Here is a 10,864-nt window from a genome sequence, read left to right on the forward strand (position 1 = left end):
AGGACGAGTTGTTTTTCTGTGCTGTCATGGACTCACGATGGATGTGGGTGCTAACCTTTCGGTGTGGCACGTTGCCGAAAGGCGTTGTATCAGCCGTCTTGGCTCTTCTTCTATGAATATATGATCCGCATGCTTGTGCTTTTGTAGAAAAAGAAAAAGGTTTTACAAGTTGCCCCGTTTAGTCATAAAGACCGTCGCATTGCGTTATGAACTTGTGATTCTTTCTCACCAAAATCATCATAATACTGTCAGCTTATAAGTGGTAACAACAACAAGGAGCATCTGCATAATTGAATGATCTCTGTGCCACACCCGCCAACCAAAAAAAAAAACTTTTCACGAGTTCATCTCAAATGCTCTTCATTCTGATATGATTATTTCCCTCGGCGAAACTGCAGCCGGAAAGGAGGGGTCCATACGAACTGCAGCTGCTGGACCAAATGGACAGAGTAGGAGTAAGAAATTCAGTGACCAACTAGTTGTGTTCCAGGAAACAAATTCAATGCTCTCCTCTTGTCCAGCCCCTCTCTTTCGATGTCCAGTTACGAACAGCTGATTGGCAGCTTGGGTACACACTCACTGTTGAATCAAGGTGTACGCTCTTCAAAGCTATATATGTTGGATCTTTGGTGAAGCTTTGGCACTGGCAGAGTGACGGTAACTCACGTTTCATATCATAAAACTGAATGGTCCAACATGAACGTTTATGCATACACCATTGTGAACCAAAAGTTCCCTCACGCTCTTTTACTCCATAGAAAACTCAGCTTGAGGGCAAAATTACAGTACAAAAGTAAATTTGCTATTGGTTCACTGTGTAGTCGCCTGGTGTCGAGTTGCCAGAACTCCTCCTTTTTCCTTTTCCTGAAACAGAGCAGAGCAAAGCAGCTCCTCCTCTGTTTTGCTCTGTTTCTGTTTTGTGTCAACTCTGTTTTGCTCTGTTTTTATGTTTTCACTTAACTTAACTGACACGTGTTGTTGTTCGGTTCTTCAACGGTTGTTGAACTCCTCTGTTTTTTCCTGACCGCTGCATGCTCTGCTTTCGCGACCTGCAGTAGCACTACTTGTGCAACCTGTAATACCGTCTTGTCTCTGGAATCCCAACACTTGCCGGCCTCTTAATTTCCTTGCTTAAAGAACACTAGCAAATATGCCCGTGCGTTGCAACGGGAGAAAAACTATCAAATTATGCAGAAGTGGTAGATAATGGCTATTAAAATGCCAAGGTGAGATAAGGGCTTCTAAAATGTCAATTCAAAAACCATGTCTAAGTGATGTCATGATGAGATAAGAGTCTTTTGAAAAGTCATTTCAAAAAACAAAAAATGGGATGGTTTGACCATGATTTGATTTCCTAAGGCGCAAACTGCATTGATGGACCCTGCCTAAGCTAGACTGATGAATGATGTATATCATCTTGACCTAATGTAGCGGTGGTTGTCATAACAATGACTGTGGTACCAGAATAAACATAGCTGTGTATGAAGGCAAAATAGACATTTAGTTATTTTTATATAGTTTACAAAAACTAACCCATAGAAAGTTGTGTCAATATTTTTTGGGTTCAGCGTTGTACGAAACATGGAAGCCTTTTTTTACCCGATGCGAAGGATTAAATAAAATCATAAATCAACCTCTAGAGATCCCTTATTAAAACTTCTACGCGGGCCATGTTTGATTTTGTTCATCATTTACGGGCCTGTTTTAATTTTGGAAACATTTCAAAAAAATCATGTATATTTTTTTTCTAATTCCAGAATGTGTTTTGAATACTGGATTTTTTAAATCAAGTTTTTTTCATGAACATCTATTTGATATTGTGATTTATTTTTCTATGATATGCGATTTTTTTTAAATCATGAACAATTTAGGATTTCTCAATAAAACTCGCAGCTTTTTGAAATTTGGTTCTTTTAAAAATCCCGAATGAATTTAAAGAATGAAAAAAAAGGAATTAAAAAAGTAAAAAGCAAAAAACGAAATAGAAAACAGGGCGCCACCAGCCACATATGGGCCGGCCCATTAGCACGTGCAGGAGGAGGAGGCGCCGCATGTACATTTTTTTCTAGTTCAGACTATGTTTGGAATACTGGATTATTTTTAAAAAAACATGATTTTTTATTTCTTGAACATCGATTTGATATTCCGATTTTTTTATGGTATGCAAACAATATTTTGAAATCATGAATATTTTATGACTTCTCAATAAAGCTCGCAACTTTTCGAAATTTATTTCAAAATCCTGAATTAACTTAAAGAAGAAAAAATAAAAACATAAATAAGAAAGTGAAAAGCAAAAAAGAGAATAGAAAACAGGGCCCACCACCAGCCAATTATGGGTCGGCCCATTAGCGCTTGCAGGAGGAGGAGGCGCGCCATGTACATTTTTTTCTAGTTCCAGACTATGTTTGGAATACTGGATTATTTTTTTAAAAAACATGATTTTTTATTTCATGAACATCTATTTGATATTCCGATTTTTTTTCTATGATATGCAAACAATATTTTGAAATCATGAATATTTTATGACTTCTCAATAAAGCTCGCAACTTTTCTAAATTTGATTCTTTTCAAAATCCGTAATTAATTTAAAGAAGAAAAAATAAAAACAGAAATAAGAAAGTAAAAAGCAAAAAAGAGAATAGAAAACAGGGCCACCACCAGCCAACTATGGGCCGGCCTATTAACGCGTGCGGGTGGAAGACCTGCGCTTCCTACGGAGCCAAAAAGGAGGAAAAAGTGTAGGAACCAGGGATCGAACGCTGGTCTCCCGCACCCTAGGTGAAAGCCTTGGCCATTAGGCTACCTGTGCTCTTGTGTTGTACGAGTGTATCATTCTATAAGAACTAAGTCGGCGGTGATTTTGAAATAAATCCGAATCATTTTACATATGGATGGCATAGTGGGTAATTTATGCGAACTTCGAGGGCGATTTCTATGACGGACGATCAGAAATACTATTTGCTTTATTATATAAAAAATATAGTATATATAGGTATAGGTAAAGATAAAGATTAACGACTCTCCAACCCATGTCAGTGAGAACATAATTTCCAGCACTCAAGTTATATCTCAGCAAGCAGCAGAGAATGTACAACAGGATTGACAGGGAACTAAAGAAAACCCGTCTCAGAATTCCTTCAAACAGAAACACCGATTACTTGAACATGCAGTAACCAACCGCTACTTGTCGTGCCACCTTCTTTTTACCTCGTATCACAAGCAATTGATACAACGAAGTTGTTAAGATAAAATTAAAGATGCCAACAAATCAGTCCCTACGCCTCTATTCCAACGCACGGGCAATTCACTAGTTGAAATGAAAGAACCATAACTGGTGTCATAATTAAGGTCTCACATAGAAAAACGGTAGCATTACATGTTCCATAACATGGGTGCAATTCTCTCTTGTCAAAAAAAATTGGTGCAATTTCAGCAACACAATCTTGTTTTATGAATGAAACAAGCCAAGTTCCATGATCCCAAGAGCTGGAGACATGATCATTTGATCTGGTAGAAATCATGATCGATTACATTTTTAAGCAACCAACGCTTGTGCCTCTTTCAGAAGATCTGAGAGGAGGGGCCTCGCAGTCTTCTTCGCACCACCATCAGTACCAGCAAAGAGCATGCAGCTTTCAAGGTTACACGTGACACTTGAAGCCTTGGACAGTGTCTCCACGAATTTCTGATCCTTGAAGTGTGCGTTGTACTGGCTGCGCCGCATCATTGTGATGGCAATCTGACCACAGAGCTTGACGATTCTTAGGCTATTAGCTGTGGCCTTGCAGTTCTCTTGTACTACAGTCTTGAGCTTCGCCACAAATTCTCCTGGGGCAACCTTTCGAGCCACATCATCAAAATTCTCTGCACTGATTATCAGCTTGTCAAATATCACTAAAGCAAGGGATAACAATGCTTCCTTCAATTCCATCATAGCTTTCTGTGTCTCATTTTGCTCGGATGAAATTATTTGGCCATTATGTTCCAGACGTTGATTTTCTTCGTCGTCTTGCTATGGATTTTCTTCCACATCTTCTGATGCTTTGGATACCTGCCTTTTAGGTGCTTCTGATCGGGGTTTATTTTTACTGGTTAAAACTTCTGTCAGCACCTGCAACAATAAGATAACTTAAACTTCAAATCACTTCATACATGATACTGGTAAAGGTTTGAAATCTAGAATTATCCGATTAATATGATTTTAGTCTAGGTTTACAAATGTTAACCCTCGTGTGCCTGAAACTTCTGTAAATCTCAGACACTTAAAATTGCACATTAGTGAGCATAAAATTGAAGCCTTGAAAATGCATAAAAACAAAAAAAAAAATCAACTGGAGAAGTGCACTGGAACAACGTTAGTGCAAGTTATTATCTGGAGTGACGTGAGATGAGGATGGTTGGATGTTTGTCCAAAGGCTTGGAAGATAATTCGGATGTAAGAAAAATCAGGATACATTTTTAACTTGCTAGTGACATAAACAGATGTTGGATTTACATAAACAGATTTGTACGGTTACCTTTGGCAGCAAGGTGTCCCTTACATGATTCATGTCCATCATATGTGCCCCCACCCCGCACCAGACGCCGCCGCCCGCCTCCCCAGCTCCTGGTGGCCGCCGACGCAGGCCCTCTGTGGCGGCCGTCGGTCGCCGGAGCTGTCGCTAGCCCTCCTCCCGATTCGGTGTGGGGGTCTCCTGGGAAGGTCAGACGGCCAGATCAGGCCGGCTCGGCCCTGGATCAGGGCCGGCTCCTCTCTGGCGGCTGGGGCCGGGGATCGCCGGATCTGACCGGATCTAGCCGGCGCGGCCCTGCCTCGTCGCCCGGCTTGGGTGCTCGCGGTGTGGTCTCCCTGGTGGCGGCGGTGTGGGTTGTTCTTCGTGTTTTGACGGGATGTGCGCGGTGGGTGGATGCCGGGGCGGCGGCCTCGGGCGGTGTGGACGGCGTGGCCTCTCGACGGGCGACGGCCGTGGGAGCTGGTGGTCCGCGACTTCGGCTGTGCGGGTAGCGAGGTCTCGGTGGACGTCTACTACGGTGGGTTAGGGTGCCCCGTCACCCGGCGTGCCTGCTTCGATGAAGTCCAACGCCTTCTCCGGCTGCGTGCGCTCCCCTGGCCAGCTTTGGCTGGGTGGCTGGGACCGGGGCAGGATCGGGGGAAACCCTTGGCCGTCGGCGGAGGCCACGACAATGACGGCGCCTTGTGGGCATCGGTTCCCTTCTTGGAGGCCTTGTCGAGGTCCTATCCCATTCCTCATTGTGCTCTTCATTTGGGCGAAAGCTCTAGTTCCCCTTGCGGGCGACGGCGTCGTACCTTCGTCGCGTTCCTTCTTGAAGGCGTCGCCTGGGGTTCCCGGAAGCACGGTGGGCGCTTTGTGGTGCGTGTGAGGTGTTTGGCGGTGGCAATGTGTGCGGCGTTTTATCTATTCTACTGCTGATCTTCATCTTGTGGTAGCGCTCCATGTGCTTGGCGATGTTCTAGCGTAGGTGGTGGTCGTCATTTGGCGTCATGGTGGCGTTGATGGCGGAGGAGCCTGCCAAGGTTGGCACCTCAATCTGCTTGGAGATGGACCAGTGGAAGATGGTGGAGACGACACCTGTGAGTGCGTCAGACCGGTTTATGCCCCAGACCCGGTATGTGGCTAGGCTGGGGATTCCAGCTTTTGATGTTAGGATTAGAGTGGTCTGGGTAGTGGCTCAGCTAGCATCCTTTCATCATATGGATAGAAGTAGTGGCATATGTTGCCTAGATGATGGATTCAAGCTTATTGTTGTAACACTTTGTAAGGTCCTCGAGAATAATCAATAAAGTGGCCGTATGCATCTCCCAGATGCAAAGGCCGGGGTCATCCTCCTTTTCTAAAAAATATGTAGAGTACAGAAGTTCTCCGAGATCTCAGCAGCTATTGTTCTGTATATGACCTTGTTCTTAGCATCAAGGATTTCAGTTGTTTTGTCAACAATGGTATTGTATTCACTAATTATACACACGACGGAGATAGTTCCGGCCGTCTTGGATAGTAATGCCAGTAGTGTTTTCCCAGCCGTAACCCTAAGGTCTTCTTCTTTGCCTTCATTAAGGAAGATCTGCAGCTGCTTGTTGATGAGATTTTCTCTTGTTTCCATGGCGAGGTTGGCAGGCGAATCGAAAGCCAATTCTGTGAGCATCTCCATGGCTCGCATCTGCAGTTGTTGGCTAGCTGTGTTGCCCTGATCAAGAATCCACTCCAGGTTGCTCACAGCCTGCTCACTGTAGGAGATTTCATAGGCCAGCCTTCTGCCGCCTGTCCATTCGGGAGCACGGATGAGCCGGTGTAGCACTCTGAAGGCTCCATTTATTACATCTTGCCATGGCGTTATGTTGATATCTTGGATTAGTGTGTCAGAGTATATAGGTGGCATGATCTTGGCGATGAGATCGGGATTGCTGCATATGGCCCTGCAGTTGTGTTCGCCAGACACGCCAGGCCCTCAAGAAGTGCCAGACCTTGCAGAATCAACTCATTCCAGGGATTTCCTTTGTTGTCCCCTACACCTTGCTGGTCTAATTTACTTTGAGGTGACTGATTACTGGATCCATGTTGATCGTTGTTCCAATATGGTAGCTGGGTGGTACCGAGTAGGGAGGATATGCTCCGTATTGCCCCGGGGAACTGGGCTAGATCGATGTCACAGGCAAGATGCGCCAATATCCTGGCGGCGAGCTCCTTAATCTCTATGTTGCTGCTACTGCTCCACCCCAGTATATCCATCATCTTCTGAACTTTTTGGCTTGAGGGGAGTATAAGTGGCCTTACATCCACCTCTTGCTTGATGAACACATCCACCATCCTTGCTCCGGAGAGGTAGTCTTGCGATGATTCAGAGTCCAGCAAATCGACAACGTACTTGACCAATCTCCTATCCTTGATGGATTTATGGTCCCGCTAGCATTTCGACTGGGTGTCACCAAAGTAATCTCCAAGTGAACTTATACCCCACATCTCTGGGAACTCGGATACTCCATGGAGTGAAGTGACAAAGGATGAATACTTAATGTGAGATGCGAACCATAAAACGTAGAGTGCAGCTTGGCAGAGAATCAGAGAATAGAATATGTCCAATGCTGGCATCAGGTTTGCTTTGGTGTTGTCCCCGTCGTCCATATTGCCATAATCATGCTGTATTACGTGCCACAAGGAGATCCCGGCACAGATGAGAGCCCCAAAGATGAAGATTATCATCACGACCACGAGCACTAGTCGCACCACTACCGACACGAAATATACAACTTGGAAAAACAGGTATCTCCATGCGTTTGTTTTCTTAATAGTCCTTCTGAAATAAGAAAAAACTTTCTGGACAATATCCGGCACCTCGAAAAGGAACTGGAGCATCACCCCATCTTCCCCCCACTCGTCGAAGATCCTGTGAAAATATGTCATAACAAATAATGCATCAGTTCCGTAGTCGAGCCTAAACCTGGACGCGAGCTGTGCCCGAGAACGAGGCTCCCCCGAGCTTACCAACGGCGTCCGCGGAACGCGAAAAGAATGGCGGCGGCGGGCAATATGGGAGAAGGCGGTGCCCTGCCTGACAACGGACTCGAATTTCTACTGGATCAGGTTGACAGGTAATTGACTGGACCCGTCGTATTCTTCCGATCTTTTCGCCCTGCATACATGCGAGCGGACTATGGCAACCACGGGCCTTTGATATTTGCATGCTGTTGGCTTCCGTTCAAAGAGGTGGTTGCGGACGTTGAGGTGCCAGAACCGTTGGCGACGAGGGACTTAGTGGCGACAGACGTGGCCGGCGCCGATTCCTCATGCGTGGTTGTGGTTGGGCACCTCGGCGGAGCTGCTGAGCCCCGGGATTCTGGCGGCAAGAGGAAACAGTGGTCAAGCCAGTTCATGGAATCGACCAGGAAAGTGAACCCGGAGGCGCCCAGGTCGACCAGAAGGTAAAAAGTAAAATTAGAGTTCTGAAACTTTCAGGAATGGTTTTGATTTTTGCAAGCACTGTCACATACATGTGCATGAGCATATATGCCTGGTGCTGTGATTACTAGTTTCAGATGGGTATCCTCGTGATTTTTCTGGTCAATTGGAGTTTCATATGTACGACTAGACAAGATGTTTTTAGATGGATCATGTCATAGATGGACTAGCCAAGATTGTTTTTAGATGGAGTGACGAGTGGCACCTGCAGTTCTAAAAGAAATGTTTGGGTGAGAAGGTTTAATTGGGAAGATAGCACCAGCGGGCTGTGATTTTAAGCATGCAAAACACATAAACATTGTACGACCAGACAGTTATGGCACAACAGAATACTATAGCTACAACTTTTCTATCTAATTAAATTTTTAGTTGACGATAGTATTATCTTATTTTGTACTCCCTCCGTCCCATAATGTAAGACGTTTTTTGACACTACAATAGAGTCAAAAAACGTCTTACATTATGGGACGGAGGGAGTAAGTTTTAATGTTTTAAGACTCCAATCCAATGCAGAGCTTATTCCCTGTCGGTATGCCCATCATTGGCCTGTCTCCCCTGGGCTGTGTATCCAGCTCCAGCAGGTTCAACACGACTGAGGCAGCAGTGGGAAGGAAGATTATTCGGTAGGTTTGGCGCTGACAACATATCGGAGATGCGCCAAGCCTTGCTGCGACCTAGCTTTGTTGTGCTTGCTCTCCTTCCCCAACAACAGACCATCATGGCCCTCCCTTTTGTTGTTCATCAATGGGGGTCATGTTCACATCAAAACCTTCATCAGCACAATCTTCATGAATTTTCCATATTTGTCATATCTCTCTGATTGTCCAATGCAGATCATGTTGTTAAAAAGTGAAACTTCGGGGTTGATTTCAGGATTAAGGCGTAAAGATTTTTTTAGGTTCTGTTCGTGCTGGAAAATTTCTGTTCATTGTCGCACCAATCATGTCGGAACCGAATTTATTTTCATGGTTTCAGTCCAATTCATCCTTAGAGGGAAAGTGTGGGCCTTGAACTGAAGGAGAGGCAAATATGTTTCTGTTCATAGTTAAATTGGTTCTTGAATTGAAGAGATTATTGAGCCACGTAATTTTGTACCCGAGCACTGCCAAATGTCGAAGATTTGTATTGTGTGTTTGTTTTACAGTACCTACTTGCCAACATTATTGTGTTGTTTCTCCTAACCATTGTAGACATATTATTGTGTTGTTTCTCCTAACCATTGTAGCCATGAATACATTTTTTACGAGGTGAAGACAACACAGATTGGAGGTCTGCGCTGGGCGCTTTGACACAAGCACTTACTTGGCTAGGGAGGAGTAAGCTAACTGGATAATGAAAAATGTTGAAGTAGTCCAAGGAGGAATGACACACTGGCTGTGTGTGTAATGACCATAACTCTGAAAAATGAGTTTTTCTTTCTTTCTAAAATCTAGAGTGGATTAATTCTACAAGTATCCTGAGTTTCTGATATGCTTTGCACATCCACATACGTAACAGCTGCAAGTTTAACCTGCTCTGAAATCTCAGAGTTAGTTAGAAGAAACTATGTTATTGATGTGGCTCTTTCACAGTTTTCATTTCTAATAAAATGTGAAGGTGCAACTATCCTGAAGAGTGATTCATGTAAAAAGAAAGTTGTATCAGCATCGAAGTGAAGAACTGGTGCGGCAGAGCGCACCTTTCCTTCTTGTAATGATACCAAGTGAATGCAACACCTAGAACGTCTGCATATAAAATTGCAGGTTACGAGTTGGCCGTGCACCTCTTGATACAGCACCTTGTCCTGGTAGAGTCACTCCGCTGGAAGAAACGATCAGGAGGTATGCTGATAAGCCCATCCGACAATGTAGGAAGCCAGAGATTAGGATGAGTTTTGACTCCTCGGGGGAAGCTTACATTTATATAACCTGTATTCTTGGGAGCTTGTACTTGGAATAATATATGAAAAGAATCTATAACCTTTTGGAGCTTGAGTTTCGAATAAGATTTGGCAAGAGTGTCTCAACGTCGTGCGAACAAGGTGTATGGAGGAGATCGTTTGTGTAGCTGTTATGTCCGGCCTATCATATGGAAGGCCCATCGGGCAATCTTAGCCCACAAGTTATCTTAGATTAAATTCGTGCGCAAGTTATCTAGGTTATAAATATAAGTTGTAAGACTCTTTTCAGATCAAGCAATAAGAAGATCATTATCTCTATTGCCCGGCTCCCAGAGGAGCCGGAACCCTAGCCGCCTCTAACCCTAGCCGCCGCCATCTCCCTCCTCTTCCGCGACGGCGCCCAACCGCCGGCGCGGCCGCTCATCGCCACGCCCAGCTCCCTCTTTCCCCTACAACCTACGCCCTCGAAGGGGCAAAACCCTAGCTCCTAACACCTTGGTATCAGAGCCCCGGGTTACGACCATGTCTTCCTCGCCTCCAAACCCGCCTCCACCACAGCCGCCGCTGCCCAACGCCTCCCCCACCGCCGCTGCCACCGACTCCACCAACGCCGCCGCTGCGTCGCCGGGCGCCACAGCCTCCCTCTCGGCGCCGATCTCCCCCGCCCCCGGTACCACGCCGGACCAGGGCCAGGGCCAGCCGCAAACCCAGCAACCACCGCCGTCGCCTCCCCCAACGCCGCAGCAGTTCACACCGGAGGCCATGGCCGGCGTGCTCAACGACTTAGTCGTCACGGTCCAAGGCATCCGTCTCTTCTTGGCCAGCCCGTACGGGCCGCCCCCACTGCTCCATCCGGCCGTGGCCACGGGGCAGCAGCCCCTGCCGTGGTACTCCGTACCCGCGGCCATCCCCGGGGGCTACCCGGCGTTTCCCTCACCGGCGGCATCGACGCCGCCATGGCCACAGTGGCCGCCACCACCGCCTGCGGCACCACCCGCGCCGCCCGCCG

This window comes from Triticum aestivum, chromosome 4A (assembly GCF_018294505.1).
Source record: "Triticum aestivum cultivar Chinese Spring chromosome 4A, IWGSC CS RefSeq v2.1, whole genome shotgun sequence".
Taxonomy (NCBI): Eukaryota; Viridiplantae; Streptophyta; class Magnoliopsida; order Poales; family Poaceae; genus Triticum; species Triticum aestivum.